A 19753-nucleotide genomic window follows, 5' to 3' on the forward strand; every position below is an offset into this window, starting at 1 on the left:
AAAATAAGTGCCAAGGCCCAAATATTTTCTAGCACTCCTGTGACACTGCGGGTGGGCAGTTTCCCACCACTGCGGCCACCACCTGTAGCTGCTCCCCACGGTGTTGACATATTTGGGGTGACACTACTGCTCATTGTGGTTGATGGATGCATTATCACCACTTCATAATTAAAGTGACTCTGAGACAATAAGTGCCAGGACACAAAAAAGGTGCCAGGGCTGGGCCCTGGCAAACACCCCCACAAATGAAGCAGCGGGTGGCCATCAGTGCCCTGCACTTTTAGCATTCTAGATAGTGTGCGGCCGGACACTGGGGTATAGCGTCTGCAGGTTGGGCAGGTGATGCTGGGAATGAGCCACAGTCAGCGTGCTAGCCGTGGAGGGCGTGGGCATCCAACCCCACAGGGTATTGGGTTAAAAAGATGCCGCAGACTGTACATCTAATGGGCACTTAGAGTCATCTCAGGGAATAATGGAGTACTTAGCGACGGTGCAGCAGCTGAGCCCTGGGCCTATTTTCGATATCTTCGCTTAATAATGATCAGCAGGAGACACAACGTGGAATCATGAATTAGCCGTTACCTCTGATCAATTCGCAATGCAACCGGGTGAGGCAATACACGTATGTGGGGTGTGTGACAGACTGCACGAAAACAGTGACGCAATCTTTATTAGTGTATCCTCCTTTACAACCCATTTGAGAATGGGGATGCATATACTTATGTATTTTATTTATTTAGTTTGAAAATATGTAACTCACAACAAAGCCTCAAGGTGCCTGGCAGGACAGCAGACAGACATAGCTTGGGGAGATGGTATGGGCCAACTGCCAGGACTTCATCAAAATAAATGATGGACAAAGTCTGAATGAAGCTGTGTAAGGATTCCAGACGGCTGGTTGCAAGTATGTTTTCACTAAAATTGCAAAAATACAGATGCAACGAAAACAGAAGCCTCATTATAAAACGAAATATAAATAAAAACATGTTTTCATATTTTTAAGACGAAATATTCCTTGCCCTAGCCTTAACATTGTCACAACACAGAAAAATAACAATTATTTTAATTATCAATTGCTTATTTCAGCTCTTTTCTAACTCCCAATTGCAGTGGGGAATATTTCTTTTTACTGGATGGGTGTAAATATAACCCTGTAATTAGTTTGTGGTACTCAGCATAGCGGGCGAGCCCAATGAAACCAAAAGGGGCTGAGAGGATCTCCCTTGAGAACATTTTGAAAATAATAGTTGAATACCTTTGTATCATAAGGGATAGCCTGTAGTCGGGTACGACATGAAGGCTCGATTGATATTTTGTACAGGGGGGTAGTCCTGTCCTCATACATTTATACTACAGTGGATTATCATAGTAACAATTCTAAAACATCTCCATCTTAAGGTTAATACATCTACATAAATATGCATCATTGGAGGAAAGTACAAATCCAAATACTGGAAAAAACAATTGCAGTGTCCTTTATTAATTAGGCCGTATGTTTAAGCATTGGTTATTCAATGTGAATAGTGGGAATTTAAACAAAGAAAAATAGAGAATCAACCTTGTCACCAACTCTGTAAGTTGTATAAAAAGAGGACACATGTGTTACAAATATTTAGTGCATATTTCAATAGCATTACATGTCCAGATGTGACAGGTAGTCACTGAATTTGACCTGTTTTAGTCCATACAGTGCAAAATTCTGAAGTGACTTTTTAGAAATGTACCAACAGTTCAACAAAAAAGTACATTTGCAAAGTTAGTATAGTGTGTTTCCTCCACACTTCTATACTTGTGCTGTGTTGTATTGCCTGTGTACAGTGTTGCAAAATATGACATCATATTTGCCCACCTAATGATGTGTTATCACAGTCACAACCAACATTTGCACAGCACAGTGCTTATAGCTTAAAGAAACCTAAAGATAGGGTCTGCTAAAAGGCGACGTCAACATAAAGGTGGTATTGTAGAGTCAGGTCATCGGTCTGAAAGGAGTGAGGTCAGGGCACGATGACATAGGACATTTCGGCTGTAAGGGGGTAGCAGCCTTCTTCTGGGGCCAGGTAAAGCAGGTCTCCCTATGAATAAAAACAACATAAAAATATATTGTTGAATGTTCCAGGAAGTGGATCATTACTAAGAATGTTAAAAAAAGGCCCGTGAGAGGCTACACTGAAGGGTATCCCTCCGGTCCCAGACACTAACCTTACACTTGGCTGTTTAGGTTTAAGGGCTGATTGCTAGAGCTCTCGTGGTTTGGTGCTCGGTGTCCTGGTTTCTGAAAGATGTAGGATATTCTCTGTGAGGTGATCTGAAATAGCAGGACACGTACAGTGGTTTTAGTCATACATGGCTGGAATGCATGACTGTAGTTGTGTAGTGTAAGAGAGTAACTGGGGTTACCTTGTACCTGCAGGAAAGCTGTGCATAGTACTGCAGTGCTGCCGTGATGAGCATTGTGTCTCGATAGCAGTTGGTAAGTTCCTGCCTCGAGGTCTGGGGGCTCGAAGTGTGATTCTGCGGAGCGGGAAGAGGAGACAGAGAAGCCAAGACTTGCTGTTAGTCATGGAAGTGGCTTAGAGGATCAAGGGCTGGGCGCAAGGAAATCCTTGCAAAGTTAGGAGGACTCACCTACAAGCCTCTGTGCGAGCCACGCGCGTTGTTTCCACACGATACTGGAGCTCGGGTACAACTGGGAGTGAGCTGTAACGAATATATGTAATGCGCGTGTGTGCGAGAATCGTGTCTGAGCCTCACGCATGCGCTGTGGCGTTAATGCCGGTCGCCAAGGAAACGGGGACGCGATCCGGGCGCGGTGTGGGAGAGGCAGCTGGGAGTGGCTGGGGCTGTGGGAGAGACAGTGCTAAGTGTGGAACACTGCTAGATGGCAAGAAGGCGGGCATTGTAAGCCTGGGTGCCAGGTGATGTTAAAAATGCACTCCAGGATCGGAGCGCGGCTGGAAAAGGAAGAAAGAACACAGTTGGGGGTATCTCCGGCTGTGATATAAGCTGGTGTTTGCTGCCAATGGGGGTGGAGGGGACGCCAGCAGCCCTAAAGTCTATGCCCCAGGGGGCGTCACCTGGGCTCCCAAGGGGCAAGCAGTGCCCTGGTCGGCTAGAAAAATATTGAGGGGATCCATGGACTGGAAAGGAAGATAATATGCATTTACAGGTATTCAAATGGTGTGAGCTCATTGAGACCCTTCGAGGTGGTCTGTAATTTAAATATCCACCACGCTTCTTTGAAGTTCAAGGCGTTGGAGGTATTGGAACAGTCTGTCACCTTGTCAACTACCCACCATTTGAAGGAGTCACAGTTGTGTTGGAACTCAAGGAAATGAGAGGCAAGGGGTGCATTGTGTGTTTTACATCTTATTCTTGACTTGTGCTCCCCTATCCTTTTGTTAACTGGCCTAGATGTTTACCTATGTATCTCAGATGGCAGGGGCATTCAATAAGATAGATGACATTGGATGTCTTACAATTAGAAAAGTGCAGAATTTCCCATTCTTTCTTTGTCATCTATGGCAAAGGATCGTAATTTTCTGGTTTGGCTGCAAGCTGAACAGCTGCCACAGGGATGGTGTCCGCGGATGTCCCGCATGTTCCACAGAGTTGATCTTGATTCCTTACATTTGCTTCTAGCATGAGTCAAGAGATCTTTAAGATTTTTGGATCTCTTAAGGGCCATTTTAGGTAAAGGTTCTTCTGGCAGGCTCAGCTGGACGATAGGCCAGAGTTTTTTGATGATCCCTCTGAGTTGTGATGTGTTGGCGTCTTCATGGAGTCTTCAGTATTGTGGTTGCGGGTTTTGGGGACCAGTAATACTTCTCACGAAGTATAGAGTGCTCTTTTCTTGGTATCCTTAAGTAGTTTTTTGGGGTATCCTCTGTCTTCAAGTTTATGTTGTAGTTCTGTGGCATGGGTTTTGAAATCCTTGGTGTCCGTGCAGTTGCGCCTGATTCTTAAGAATTGCCCGTAGGGCAGGTTATCCCGGAGACTTTTAGGATGGTTACTCCTGTAGTGCAGTGTGGTGTTGCGATCTGTCTCCTTTTTAAAGATGGAACATGTCAATTGACCTTCAGAGGCCAATATGTTGAGGTCTACGAAGTTGATTTTCTCATTGTTGTGGCTCATCGTGAATTGAGTTTCTTGAGTTTGGTTGTTAGTCCAGTTTAAAAAGTTATCCAGTTCTTGTTTATTTCCATGCCAGATGAAGATGACATCATCGATGACACTGGTGCCGGTAATCCCTTTGCGCCCTATTCCGAGGTCCCTTTGCGGGTCCCTCCCTTAATGCCTGATTTTACCAGGCGTTATGGACGGGACCCGCAAAGGGATACCGGGGTCAATAACGGTACCGCAATTTTCGGTACCGTTATTGACACCTTCCCCCTTCCCATTGAGCCGTATGGGGGCTCAAATGGGAAAAGGGAATGGCTTTTCAAATGGGGACTTACCGGTCCGGCATAGGTCGGAATAGACCGGTAAGTCCCCATACCACCAAGTCGGTGGCGGTACCGGTATTGGTGCTAGTAGCGCCATGACTAGCACCAACCTCGGAATGAGGGCCATAGATTTTGTTAACAATTGGGTAAAAACGCACACAATTTACAATCTGTGCAGTAGGGTAACAAATAAAAAAATCAAATGGACGTTAGAACACCAACAATGCATTTTTATTATTACAGTGCCAACAAAACATGGCAGCATAGCCACTGTAAAACACACTTTATGGTGAATGTGCTTACAATACATGGCAGGTTAGTGCCACTCAAAACTATATATTGGATCAGTAGAACGGGTTGACTCTGGCAAAATTTAGAACATATCACATTTTATTTAAGTTACTTTATTACAAAAATATATCTTTGATTTCATAAGTACTCTTAAAAATCCAACAATTCATCGCCTCATTCATACCCTAATACACTCCCCATTCTAACATATCTATCTAAAAGACATCAAAATCTACCCTGCTCTCGATTTTTGGCAGAGCATCCACTATTTATTGTTGTTTCATAGCATATTCAACAATGACCCAGTCCATAATATCAAGTGTCATTATGTAGCTGATGAGGTATTTGACCAGATATCTTGTTTGTAGAGAAAACGTCGACACGTGTTTCGGTCAGAGACCTTCTTCAGGACGTCGGGCAAGAGGACAATACTCCGCCCTATTGTAAGCTTGTATAGGCCAGGATTCAATCCCCAAGAAGCAATTCCTAGGATCGTGAAAAAGGACCACAGGGATTAATCCTCCACTGGCCTCGGTATTTATATCGAGCATATATCTGATGGTACAGAGAGCAACTCGTGCGGAACCTACACGGTTGTGCAGGTAGGACGTACACTAATGTACTGAAATCACTAGATCCTCAATGGACCCCTCGATAACTGGGTCCAATCAATCGACAGCCAAAGGCAAGGAAAACCACTACTACGGACGGCGTTCCATTCGCGCGTAACCACCAATTCTGTTAAAAGCCACTGTCAGAAAGCATGGTAATGCTGGCTTGTGCCAGCACTGCCCAGCACATCATCACAATGGCAGGTCCCACAATCATATTGCATTATTACTTGCGGAAGGAGGTTCTGGTAAAGACACTCCCGCTGATAGAAGTGTCAGGAGCTGGGAGACAGAAAAGAAGAGTTTGACGGTGGATCGCCCCATCCCAAGCCACACCGTATTGGCCTTGGGTGGAGAAGAGAGAAAGTATTGTTCCCCAGTCTGGGTTAATCATCTGGGGAAAAAGAAGCAGGGGGCAAGTTAACAGCATTTGGGTTGGCTAGGTACAGAATGGGCCCATGTGAAAGAGCACGAAAGCTGATTGTCCAGTCATAACGTGGTTATTATTAGGGGAGCTGTTAGCCTCTGCTGGCTGACAACATACTTTTTTTTAAATCCGCAGCTGAGGCCCGAAGACTGCAGCATTTGTGGCATACCCAGCACCAAACAATGCTGCTGATCCATGTGCCATCCAGTGTGGCGCAGTCAATGTTACAACCCATTGCTGGATGGTAATTTCCTGGAGGTAGGATTGTCTGACAGGAGCGTTGTATGATTGCCACTTTATTTAGCCTCTTACAGAATGATTTAGAGAAGGCATTTCTGTGAGACCAGAACAAAAAAGGTGATGGCTGGAAGGTTTAGAATGAACCCTAACCTCTGGCATTGCTCTGAGCAGCCCTCCAGACCATCATAGTTTGACCTACCAAGCCATTACAAAAGGGGAAAGACCAAAGGGGCAGTCCAGCCCGAACAGATAGGTCAGATCCCTTCTGCACAAGACCACAAGCATCAACATTGATTGATAAGCCTTTTGAAGGCATGGACCTTTTCGACAAGGCTGTGGATGAGACCCTGCCGTCCATAAAGACAGATAAAGATACGGCACACTCATTGGGTACTCTTCAGCAATGAAGACAGTCCTTTAGTTCATCCAAGGGCCATTTCTCCAGGTCCGCCAAAGAGTACAGGCTAGCTTATCCCCAACCTTCACTCTCCAGCACACAAGACGCGTGCAGAGGACGTTCACAGTCCTACAGAGGGGGAACACAGCATTGACATGAAACATCCTCCAGGACACAGACGACCAAGCAAGCCTGGCCAGGTCCAATGCCTGATCCCCCTCTTCAGCACCCCAGTGGGAGGCCGTCTATCACAGTTTGTAATTGAATGGTGCAACATCCCCTCCGACAAATGGGTGTTCAGCATTGTCCAGCAGGGTCACACCATCAAATTCCTAGACAAATGTTGCTCCATTCCTCCCATCATGAGAAAGGAACACCTGCGTCTGCACTTGCAAGAGATCCAGGCACTAATAAAGAAGGGGACAATAGAGACAGTTTCAAAACACCTCTGGAGCTCCAGAGTGTACTCAAGATATTTCCTGGTGAGAAATAAGTCAGGTGGTTGGAGGCCCATACTCGACTTGAGATAACTGAACACATTTCTCAAGTTCCAGAAGTTCTGGATGCACGTGCACGTGCTCGAACAACTGGAGCACACAGGCATCCTGGCCTGCCTAGATCTAGAAGATGCCTACTTTTGTTTAATCCACATTCATCCACATTCATCGCAGACACAGACGCTTCCCCCAGTTTGTCCTAAAAGCAAACAGTGATACTGGAAATGCATCGGAGGGACAGGGCCTCCGTATCCTTGCCTTTGCTGCCTTTTATTGTGTGTTCTGTTGTGTTTTCCGTGCAGGACTTTGTGTGGGACTCCTGGCGGTGCAGCTCTCTCTTTTGGTTTGGTGTACAGACCATTGGAATACCCTTATGGCACCCATGGTGGGGGTACAACCCTGTGCCCCATGTGTATGTTTTTGGCACCTGTGTGTGGCCCACAGAGCAGGGTATGAGTTGGTGGCAGCTCCATGCTGAATTTGAGAGGTGCTCTGAGTATACTCCATTTTGGGATACCCAGGCCCTGCCATTGGAATCAGTTGATTCCTGTTAGGAAACAAGATGGCTCCTGTGGCCTCTTGCTTTCTATTGCCTGTTACCTTGTTTTCCCAAAGTCCAGGGAAGCCCTGACTCTGTCCCTTCCCCCTGACTGGCTGTTGAGTGGAAGTTCCATAGATGGTGTTCTTGTGAAGTCCAGGCCAGACTGGCTGGAGCCTTCCCAATGACTGTATGTTGTGGGTACACCGAGTGGGTGGGACCTGGGTGAATGGAGTGTGTGACGAATACGCATTCTGTGTTGTGGATGTCCAGTATCTGGTGTTTGACACAATGACTGAGACAGCCCTGCCTGAAATTGGTATGAATGCAGTGTGGCGTGTTGAACGGCTGGGTACTTGTCCCAATACACATAACTTGTTGTGAGTGTCTGGAGAGAAGTGAATGGCCTGAATGCACTATGCACCTGATTGGCTGCCTGCCTGTATGAATGCCCTTCTGACAGATTGGTTGCCTGAGTGTGACCCAGCAGAATGAATGGGAGATCAGCTAGTATATCTGGGGGCCTCTCACTGCTAGAATTCGTGTTCAGAAGCTGAAGTCCAAACTACGAAGAGTAACTGAAGTAAAACTAAAGCTTGACCTTGAAGCCCTGCTGGAAGAGAAGAATTGCTGTTGCCCTTCTTCATCAATTTGAAAGCTGCTGTGTCTCCAAGGACTGGCCCAGAAAGGACCTGGTAAGGCACCCTCTTTCTGAGCTACGAGGGACCATCGTGCACCAGCTGATCTTTGCCAAAACTCCCTGGTAGACAGACCTACGACAGGCTGCCGACCGGATACGGGGACTGGCGCGGAATCCCAAAGAGAAGTGCCCGGACTGTTGTCCGCCACTGTCGACGACCACCATCGCCGACCGGAGCCACCGTGCTCCCGTTGCCTAAGAACTTTCGATTCACAGACACGCTCGTTGTAATATCTCTACCTGAAGAACACCCGGACCAGCAGGTAAGTTATTAAGAAGGTTTATTGTAAGATAGTTTCCCAGGAAAAACATTGGCATGTCCCCTCAAGTCAGCATATCTCTAACTGTCAAGCATAGAACCCAGATTCAGAGAATAACATCCCAACACTCCACTCATGCTGACCTCACCACATTCCATGTAGAGTGATGTCATCACCTCACCCAAGATACAGATTACAACACTTCTCCCTCCTTTCCCTTGTTGAAATAAGTGAAATTCCACACAAAACCACCACCAGACAAACCCCTACATACACATGTGGCCAGCACGTAATGCACCAATTTACCAACTCCACTGGCGACAAGAAACTGTCTCCCATAGAACACCTATAACCCTGAACACTCCAAGGACACTCCAGATCTATGAAACTAGGGAAAGTGCTCAGCCATAAAACCATGGAACACAACAACACCTACATTGCACCCCCAGAATACTATCTAACTGTGCCATAACTAATTGGACAACATAACAACCCGTGTCAACCAAAACACCCAACTCCAACTCCAATACCACTCATCCCTCTATAACAAAACAGTGAGGAACCCAACGCAATCTAATAAGGGCTAACTCCTCCCCTAGACAGAACTGGAAATACCCTTGAGAAACGAAAACAATAAACTAAGCACTTCCACTTGTTCCAAGCTGCCCCTTGACCCAGCGTCCACACAGAATAAACTACCTAACACGCCTAACCCTCCGTGCACAAACATCCTTCCGCCCTAGTCTGCCCCTTAGGACACCATGGCTGCCACCTCCGGGCACGAACCCAGCTCAACAAGAGCAACAACAAGCACAACAAACATAGCACAGTTCACCACAGCACCCCTACAGGGCACCCCAACACCACAGGAACACCATTCGAACCCAACCCAAAAGGATATCGGAAACACAACCACCCTGAACCAACACAATAACTGTATCTCAATTTAGAACCCCTAGTCCAGCCAATTGCTCAACCGCAGCACACCCACTAACACCATGGACCCCAGGTACAGCCAACTGCACCACCGCAGCACACCCTAACACCATGGACCCCTGGTCCAGCCAAACTGCACCAATGCAGCACACTCACACACTCACCTTGTACCTCAGGTCCAGCCAACTGCGTGACCGCAGGACACCACACCACCAGTGAGGACACCCAGTCCCCACCACCTGCACCAAGACAGGACGCCACAACAATTTAAAGGCCCACATGCTCGATACTGAAATGGTCACCTCACACACCATATGCACACCGCTAAACACAGGAAACATTAGCATACGTGCAGTGACATAAATGATAAAAACGCACCAATTGCAGTCAAAAATGACTGAAGATAACTGTCAGTGCAGCAGAATACATTACATCGGAAATGCTTTTTGGCACAGAATAAAATGCTGTCATTTATAAGGCATATCAACCCGCAAGTACCCCCACCCACGAGTCCTTCCAAAACCCACAAGTGAGAAACCAGACCAGCAAGAAAGCATAGTTAAGCATTTAACACTTTCCTTTGAACTACTGTGTTGAGTCATAAACTACAGGTCTTTACTTGGATACCCGCACCTGAAAGTAATGAATTCATCACAATGCAATTTCGGGCGCATTAATGCAAAAAAGAAAGTGCTCATCAACATATCAATAGCACATAAATCTCAATTGACGAACTCAACACAAACCTCGCATCCAACACACTCATACACAACATTCAGCGCTCGCGCATCCACTCACTCACACGGGCCCATGATACGCATACACACTACAACCAAAAACACAGCCGGCAAACATATACATTTCTCACTAGTGTTCAGCTAAGACGCCAACATTCCTCCATCTGCCAGGGCGTCGCAGTCAAACGAATCTCTGCACCTCCAAAGATCCTTATCCGACACAGCAGCATCCATGGAACGACCAGTATAGACAACCAATGGAAGGATGCAATCCAACAGAAACCTGCAGTCTTCAGATCCTGCTCTGACCAACGTCTCACAAAACTGCACTCCATTGCTGTGACAGATCTCCTTAAGGATCATCCCCTTCAGACCACAGTTTTTCGCAGCGCCCCGTTTGGCGCAACTTCCATTTAGTTCCTTCGTAGGAATTGCCTCGCTCACCAAACGGGACCCACGCGTCCCTTGGTGTTGTTTCCTAAGGGACTCCTCAAAGACAGCGCACACTACCTCTAATCCGCTGCTGCGTTCCAGCGTCTCACGCCGGAATTCTTCGCACATTGCAGACGTCATCATTCCGTCTGCTTCACTGTAGAGGCCACATCTCCTCTGCACCTCTGTTACGGCACCCACTCCACTCCATAACGCCGGGGAATCTCCCCCCCCCCCGACGCCCTCCAAAACTGCCAAAACACGGCAGCCGCCTCGACGAGGTAGGATGAGATCATCCAGACTCCAGGCTGTGTTGCCTCATAACTCAGGCCCCCGCTCACCTTGTCCAAAGGCTCCTCGAAACGCATCCGAACTCCTGGATGTGCTATATCACTGGGCGAACACCCGTTCTCCATGTCCACACACACACCATACGTGCCTCTGCGCCTCATGGGGCTCCAACTCCACACTGGGCACGAGGCTAAAATAGACTCCGGATATAATCTCAAACGCTGTCCTTACATCACGGCGCCGCCTAATAAGGCGCCGCATAGCGCTTCACGATGGACTGGAGAACAGTGTCCAGGGCCCCTGTTAAAGCCCCCGCTTCCGCTGGTGCAATAGACCAATTGCCCTTCCAGCACCGCACACCGACCTGTGTGCCGATCAAAATACCGTCCACAGCACCACCCGGTAACTGGGGCTGGCGGCCCTCCGCTAGAGCAGCTGTGTCACCGACCTGTGTGCCGACTAGGATCCTCAAGTCAGCACTGCCCGGACTGCTGAAAAAGGGTGCTCAACCTAGTCAAGACAACTCTGGGCCCCTAAACCTGCTGAACTTCTTCATGGTCATGGATTCAATGGAGGGCAATGGCTCCTGGTTATGGACTGCCCCCTCCACGACAGGATCCCATCATCGTCGCCAGTGTTACTAAAGCGTATCAGACCCTGGACGCACTACCACACCTGACAGAAGACCTTAAAGCACTGGGCGACAGGGGAGATCTATGTTTTTAAGTACCCTGCACCAGCCAGATCAATTGGCACCAGCAGCGCTCATCACACGTATCCCGAGCTCCTCTTACACCAGCTTTATGTACCCTTCGCCCAGCAATGGTCAGGTCTGCGCTGAAGTGCCTGGTGTCATACATATACTGCGAGAGCATCTTCACCTTGTGGCCTTCTTTCTTCCTCTTTAATGTCCAGCTCACTCAGCACTTTTACCTTATGGTGCTGAACCATGAGCGCATACGCAAAGCTACCAAACTCGTCAATGCGTGGTGGGTCTTGCCATGTGACTGGTGGGTCCTTCTGCGTGCTGACCCCTCCACCAAAGTGCTCATCCTAGGTCTGTCTCCAGTTCCAGCAAAAGACCAACTCGCCACCCCTTGAAGTGTGCAGGTCAAAAGTCTAGGTAAATTCCCAGCTATGCCCTCACACACTCAGACAGGGGGGAAGCCAGATGCCAGAGAGCTTCTTCTGTACAAACCATGTCCTTCATTTCTACAGTCTGGAGCTAGTAGGCAATCTAAACAATGCAATAGCTAGCCCATTGTGTCTGCATGTTTCTTGTTTTCAGGGACACGGTGTGGATATGAAGGAGGAATCTGTACAATTCAGTCACACACTTGGTGTTAATTTAACGACATTCTCCCTCATTGTAGACTTCACCATTCCTGAGGAGCACACCTCCATTCCTTACATTTCTATCCACTTTAAACCTCATACAATTTACAACCACTCCCTTCCACAACACAGGCAATGCTCCAACCTTCATCTTTACACTCACAAACAGCCTTAACTGACTGCCCATGTCATACCCACATTTAGGGCCACCTCCCAAATCCGTGCAAAATCCCAACCAAGATGTTTAAATATCCACCAATCTAACTTCTGGATGAAAACCTACAAGATAGCTTCTCAACAATGGCAAACACGGAGAGGACTCTCAGCTTAACGCATACAAGAGCGAAACCTGTTTACTCCACCTTTAGAGTGTTCAATGTTAAATCTGCTTTAAAGGTTGTGCCAACGAATTGTGTAAAAGCTACCCACCGTCATATTCTCAGACACTGTGAACATTATTTGCCTTGTTGTGTATCATTTGCATTTACCCTATATGCTATTTTGCCACGCTGTGTACTAATTGCATTTGCCTTGCATTTTATTCTGCCACTTCATATTTACACTAAGGCCTGACCAGCATTACTGGTGTCAGTATTCATTGCCTTGGTTATGCAGTCATACTTGTGTGCACATTAAGTCTCCCGTGCCTCGCGTTACATTGTGAATGCATTTCCTCTGCAAACGTTATTTCACATTGATTCTTCATTTCTCACTGTATTACTGAATGGGAAACCAGCTTCCCAGACCCCCAGTTCACCTCTATCCCTCCTCTAGCCGTCGCTCTTGACATGGTTAGCCCAGTAGCCATCCTATCTGCACTGTTGATTCAAACTCAGGAACATTTATTGAGTTCCCCCTTTTCATTCACTGCTAATTTCCATAGGGGAGTCGACCTGTAAAATACATAAAAACTGACAAAGGACTTCGAGAAGGAGAGACGCAGACCAGGACGAATGACCTTCCAGCCTCGAAGGTTCAGAGTAGACGCAGAGGATGCAGTGGGAAAGACGCGATCAGTACGCTCCAAAAGGCAAGAGGCTGACGACGGGGTCCTTGCCCGGTGTTGTGGAGCAGGTCAAGAGTCTGGCAGATAGTGGCCCAACCTCGGGGAGGTGGACCGAGCGGTCCAATAACGGTGTCCACACCGTCGGTGAAAAGACCCAGAAGAAGGTACACGGAGCGAGAACAGCAGAAGCGAGAGACGCCTGTGCAGCCCGTGGAGAAGACGCAAGCACCCAGGAAGAACCATCCAAGAGGTTTGGATCCAATTAAGGTAACGGGCAGGTCATAGGGACCGGTAGGGGCTTGGAGGAAAAGAGACAAGACGCACAGGGATAAAGATATGAAGCATCTACCTTGTGGCAGTACTTCGGAAGAGAGTCACCCAAGTGGGCCTAGTGAGAAGGGAAAAGAACCTAAGGTCTGGGACACAAACCAAGGTGAAATCTGTAATCATAAGAAGCCTCTTCCTCTGCGCATTACATGGGAAGAGAGTCACCCAAGTAGGCCTAGAGAGAACAGAAGAGAACCAAGGGTCTGGAACCCAAACACAGAGGGACCCTATGTTGATACAAGTCTTCTTCCTCGTGGCATTACTTGGCAGGGGAATGAACCAAGTGGGCCTGAAGAAAGAAGATTAGAAACCAGGGTCTGGGACCCAAACCAAAGTAACGGATATCAGCACATAAGTGATCCTCCTTGTGGCAGTAGTTGGCAGGAGTGTGAAACAAGTGGGCCTGACAAGAAGGGGCGAGCAAACAGGGTCTGGGACCCAAATAAAAACAACGGAAATATCGGAGTGAGGAAAGCTCTAACCAGTGGTAGAGAAAAAAACAACTGACGGGCTAGGTAGAGCTGGAACTCTTGAGAAAGTTACCTAAGAAGGCAGAGGAAGGATGTAATTCCCCCTGATCTTAACTTGTTGTTACTGGCATCCAGGGGAAGGTAGCCATTCGACCCTGTACCCAATTATAACTTTGGTGAAACCATTATCCAGGGGAATGGAGTCATTCCCCCTGGATACAGCTTGAAGATTCAGAAACAAACAGATGGTGTCCTATAACAGGACACTCCCATGCCCTGCACACCTTAATGCTGTTTATACACCTATAAAAAAGCTTTTTTTTTTAAATGGACAAAAACATTTCTCAGAATAAAAAAAAAGCTTTTTGTGTTTTTTGAGATTGCAATTACAGCTGTATCGACAGCATTAAGGTGTGCAGGGGACAGGAGTGTCCTGTTATAGGACACCATCTGTTTGTTTATGTAGTTTCTCAACTCCGTGTGAGGATTGTGATACCGTTCTGCACCAAAGTTTTGTAAAGATTTTGAGAAAGATCTTGTTTGCATCTATAGTGAGTGTGCACTGTTACACATTATCACATACAGCTTGAAGATTACAAGAGAAGCCAGGGGAAGGGAGTCATTCACCCTGGTGACGTCTGGAACTGTGTGTAAACCAAGACCAGGGGAAGGGAGTCATTTCCCCTGGGGACGTCTGGAACTGTGTGTTAACCAAGACCAGGGGACGGGAGTCATTTCCCCTGGGGACGTCTGGAACTGTGTGTAAACCAAGACCAGGGGAAGGGAGTCATTCCCCCTGGTGACGTCTGGAACTGTGTGTTAACCAAGACCAGGGGACGGGAGTCTTTTCGCCTGGGGACGTCTGGAACTGTGTGTAAACCAAGACCAGGGGACGGGAGTCTTTTCGCCTGGGGACGTCTGGAACTGTGTGTAAACCAAGACCAGGGGACGGGAGTCTTTTCGCCTGGGGACGTCTGGAACTGTGTGTATACCAAGACCAGGGTACGGGAGTCTTTTCGCCTGGGGACGTCTGGAACTGTGTGTAAACCAAGACCAGGGGACGGGAGTCTTTTCGCCTGGGGACGTCTGGAACTGTGTGTTAACCAAGACCAGGGGACGGGTCTTTTCACCTGGTATTGATTGGAGTCCTGAGAGAACTTTGCTTTTGATCAAGACTCTTTGGTTATGGTGTAAAGGATATAGGTGAGGTTTCGACTCAGGACGGTGCTTTCTTTAGTCACGGACATTCTGACAGCCCCTTTAGTTTTTAGTTTGAGGCAGGGAAACCCCTGTTAGAGTCAGGGAAAGCTGGGTTTTTTAAGTCAATGAAAGTCGTTGGCAACCACCATTCTGCACCCTTACACTGTACACACATTTCTGTCACATAACACATCCCCTTCTGTTTCAGATGCGTCAGAGCCACTGGAATCCATGCAAATGGCAGGGGTGCACTGAATAAATCCCGGTAACGTAACATTTGTCCCTGATGAAATCTCAGTTCTGAACGGGTGCTGGATTGAACCAATCAGAATGCACATCCCTTCACTAAGCATAATTCATATTTTGGAGGGCTGTCTGTTTTTTATTTATATTTGGTTACTGCGAGGCACTTGCCATCATCCCTTCAGATATGCCCTGCCTGCTCTTTATATTTTAAGAACTGCTGACGGTAGCCAGGCATCATAAAGGGGAAGTGTCTACTGATTTCTGAAATAGATTTTTGGCGGTCCTTTGTGCTTACTTCAATGAAGAAATTCAATTAAAAAAGGTTGACCGAGCAGCAATCCATTCACCTCACCGAGTGAGCATAAAGCGGGTCCTCAAGGCGTAATGTAAATAGCGGCCGGGCTCACTGAAGAGACAGCGGTGGGTAGACACTGGAACTGGGAGGATGCCCAGGTTTCTTGTATAGTAATTACCACCATGTTACCGCTCAAGCTTAGGGGAAACAAACACGTGTAATGCGTGGATTCTGTATAACTGGCAGCACCCTTTGTGATACCTGGGAACTCATGGTCTGAGCGCATCAACACAGAAGCAAAGCTATCTTGACTTTTCCCTCTCTTCTCCCTACTAACCTCTGCCAGAAGACCTGGAGAAACCTACATTTCTGAGTCTCGGAGATCCTCGACTCCACCTGTCTCCTGATATTGAAGTGCTTTTGCTTTCAGCTCAGTGCAGCAGCGCAGAGCAGATGTGGCACCGAATATGTACGCTATGTTAGGTAAGGGAACGCATTTGCAAACCATATGCCAGAGTTCATGAGCCCAGCCCGGGATTGGCTGGGGCCTGCCATGATGTTTCATTCTATCTGACATCGGGGACGTCATTTCACCAAAATGCCAGGGGTAGCAGAAGTGACATCACATGACCCTTGACCTCTGATGACATTGCAGGAAGTGATGTCATTTGACCCCACCCCGATGTGTTATTGCAGGAGCGATGGAACACGATCTTTCACCCCTTGACAAAACATGAAGTGGCATCACATTTTTTTCCTAAGTACACTACGAAAAACATGGTTATGTGATATACATTTAATACAAGAATGGATCGGCATATGTATCGTTAAGATCAGTGTGAACAGGCCCATATCACCAAATTACTGTGAATGTAAGCAGACATCCATGGCCAAACGATAATGATGTGTTATTACATAGCACTTACGCTTAAGCGCTTTATATAGAAAAGATATACATACAATTTCACCCATCCTGTGTTGGTACTCCTTTATCGACATTGGAAGGATGAAAGGCTGAGTTGAGTTGTTTAAGAACAGACTAATTCAGTGACTCACCCCCTGAAGTGTGCCTGAAATAAACCTTTAATGATTCTAGCAATTATTGTATAGAATTCCAGAAAGACACATTATTTGGTATTCCTATTCTTTCTTATTTAGGGTCACTGTTATTTCAGAAAATGTTAAGTAGTAACTCAAATCTAGCCCTAGCATGGCTCAGGGCCAGGCACGTCTAACAGCGGCAACCTTTCAATGCATTGTATGGACAAAAACACTGATCACGTCATACAAGCTACGGCGTTGACCAGATGGTACAACAAATCCTCCAAAGAAGAGCTTACTCTTAGCAGTGTCTCACTCCCTTCCCCCCCAAACGTATCCAGCCATTCATTGCGGGAAAACCAGTATCAGAATGGGCGACCAGCCATGCAAAGCCAGAAGGTGCAGAGTAAGATTCCGGGGCTAATCCCCTGCATATAGGCTACCCTTTACTGGGTCAAAAGGGAGATGGGCTAAGACTCCTATAGGTTACAGCCACCTTTGGACATGCCCATTCCCAACTAGTCTTTCACTGGAAAGGTCTGGACTCACAACCCCCAGGCCATTCACCCACCAATTTCGACTCCCAGAGCTTTCAAGAAGGAGGATAGTTATGCCGACTGCAACTCCTGAAGTCTGATCTCTCGCTAGCATATATATATGCTTCCATACCCAACCAAACTGTACATTTCCTAACTGTAAATATGTAATTTGTTCTATGATGTATGTGTATTCTGTAACTAAGCTTCAAGTATCCTTGTAACTGTTGCGCCCAGCTACCTAAGGGTTTGGTGCGCTTTACCAAATGAAGAACAAACAAACAAACTAAGACTCTTGCCCCGGCATTCACATATACTCATGGCTTTCCCTCTTCCCAAGGACACACAACGGGGCCCTGGGGAATCGATTGCGCTCAAGAGTTCCATGTACTCCATCCGAGCGGACTTTCAGTAATAAGCGTATTAATCAATCGATGGTTGGTATGAGTATGTGCCAGACTATGTCCATGCCCATTGACTGGTGCAGATATTAAGAAAACATCATGGTTTTAACATAAAATGGGTGTTCTTGCCGCACCCTGATTGTCCCCTGATAGTGGTAATGCCACCTATTATCACTGGGGGCAAATGGGGCAAATTTGTTGAGTGGGTTGGATGCCCCACAGAGGAGCAGTGAACATTTTCCACATGGCAAGTGACACCAGAATCCTGTTTTTGATAAGTTGTAACAAAGACTTTTTCAGAATAGGTGCATCATCATATTGGTCAGTTTACAAAAAAGTTGCATGAATTCTAGGGCTACCCATGAATAATGTTCGACTAAAGTTACCCCTTCATGAGCCACCTTTCAGTGCTCAACCTTGGTTAATGAACTGCTCTCATAGTCGGGCAACGTGCTTCGAAAGGTTTTAGATCAGATCTCTAAGAGTAGGTCTCGGGAGGGTAGCTCAGGGGCAACACGCTGGCCTTGCAAACAAGACGATGCAGAGCAACACAGGTTCACGCCCCGGGTCCATGCTTAGAAACCCTTGGGTATTAAGCGCGTTATAAATACCCAATTACAAAGTTAAGTTTTATTATCAAGTGCTAGTGGAAATACCTGGCAAACTAAGCAGTTTTCAATATGTAGAGTTAAAATTGTTTTCCAAAAAGATAACTATTTTTCATCAAAGGAATACAAGTAATACATTTGAGTAGATGTCTCCTGCAACACAGGAGAACATTTTAAGTACAGTTTGGAGTAAATATCTCATGTAATCCAAACCCATAAATAGGTGGTATTTTTTAAAATTGATCTGCCAGACACAGACATCAGAACAATGCAGAATGCCCAAAAACAGACATCAAGACCAAAAATCCAATTGTTGGCAGTTTAGCTCTAGCTTCCAGTAAGACTTGACAAGGCAAATGTCACGCATATACGTTCATATTTGCCACATAGGTGTACTGTATTTTTTGTATCACTCACAAGTCCAGAAATGTGCTGTTATTTATAGGTCAGAGCAGTCAGGCATGCCATTTGGTGTCTTGTAGAAAAATACAGGGCACATATGGAGCAGATATGAATATATATGGATGACATTTTCTGTATCAAGCACATTGCCCGTCTTTTGATATTACATCATGGATATTGCCAAATTAGACACAAAACGTTCCCCCATGCGATGTGTATAAGTGGATACACATGTGTTCATGGAGGGTCTAGCAAGAATGGTTTATGAAATATATCAAATGATGTAGCAGAAATTGTACATGTTATCCGTGTGTAAAACTAGTTTTGATTCTTTGGAGGGAAAACATTGTTGGGCATCATTGGCACAATGTTGTTATAGTAACCACGTGAATATGGTTATTCAATATAAGACAGTATTTTCTGAGTTGTTAACAAATTAATTGTTGTGGAAAACATGTCTTTCTTTTGGGTGTCATTGAAGAGTGAGGCAACGGAACCAAAGATGCGGTCCCTCAAAGGAATTTAGAGCTCCAGTGGTGCCTTTCCATAGGGGATTTGTAATGAGGGAGCAATCGTGGGGTAGAATACAGTAGACATTAAGAGCACGCAGTACACCCTCTATTATCCAAATATTTAGTAGAGAGACCAAATCTGTGGAGCACATTTTTCTGCTGAAAACGCTGATTTCTAATACTTTCAAAATGATCTGCAGATGTTCGTAATGTTTGGACAGTACCAGCAGATCACTCCACTGTAACTCTGGGATTTGCAACTCCACGTATGAAAAATAAATCTTCAGACTGTGACAAAGTTTTCCTTAGATTTGAACTGCCTCTATATATAGGTTTGGCACAAAAGAATATCAGAGAGGAGAAACAAGAGCAGCGTAGCGCTTTACACAAGGATGCTAGAAGAGAAAATATCACGTATATGCTCTTAGCATCTTATGGTCATTAGTCAACTCGCCTTTACCAACCAGAACTCTTGCAATGCATCCGAGAACTCATGGTATAGACTCCCCGGCCAACCTTCTGACATCGGCAATACTGCAGAGACAAGAGGGAACTACTACTTTGGTTAA

At 46.4% G+C, this 19753-nt stretch overlaps 1 protein-coding gene across 4 annotated transcripts in view; it reads left to right on the forward strand.

Annotated features, from left to right (window-relative positions):
• The window catches only part of GFOD1 (Gfo/Idh/MocA-like oxidoreductase domain containing 1), a 364310-nt gene that overhangs the window by 287547 nt on the left and 57010 nt on the right, over nucleotides 1–19753 (forward strand). The gene's annotated exons all lie outside the window — the stretch shown is intronic.

The sequence above is a fragment of the Ambystoma mexicanum genome, chromosome 5q, assembly GCF_040938575.1.
Source record: "Ambystoma mexicanum isolate Mex_15411 chromosome 5q, UKY_AmexF1_1, whole genome shotgun sequence".
NCBI lineage: Eukaryota > Metazoa > Chordata > Amphibia > Caudata > Ambystomatidae > Ambystoma > Ambystoma mexicanum.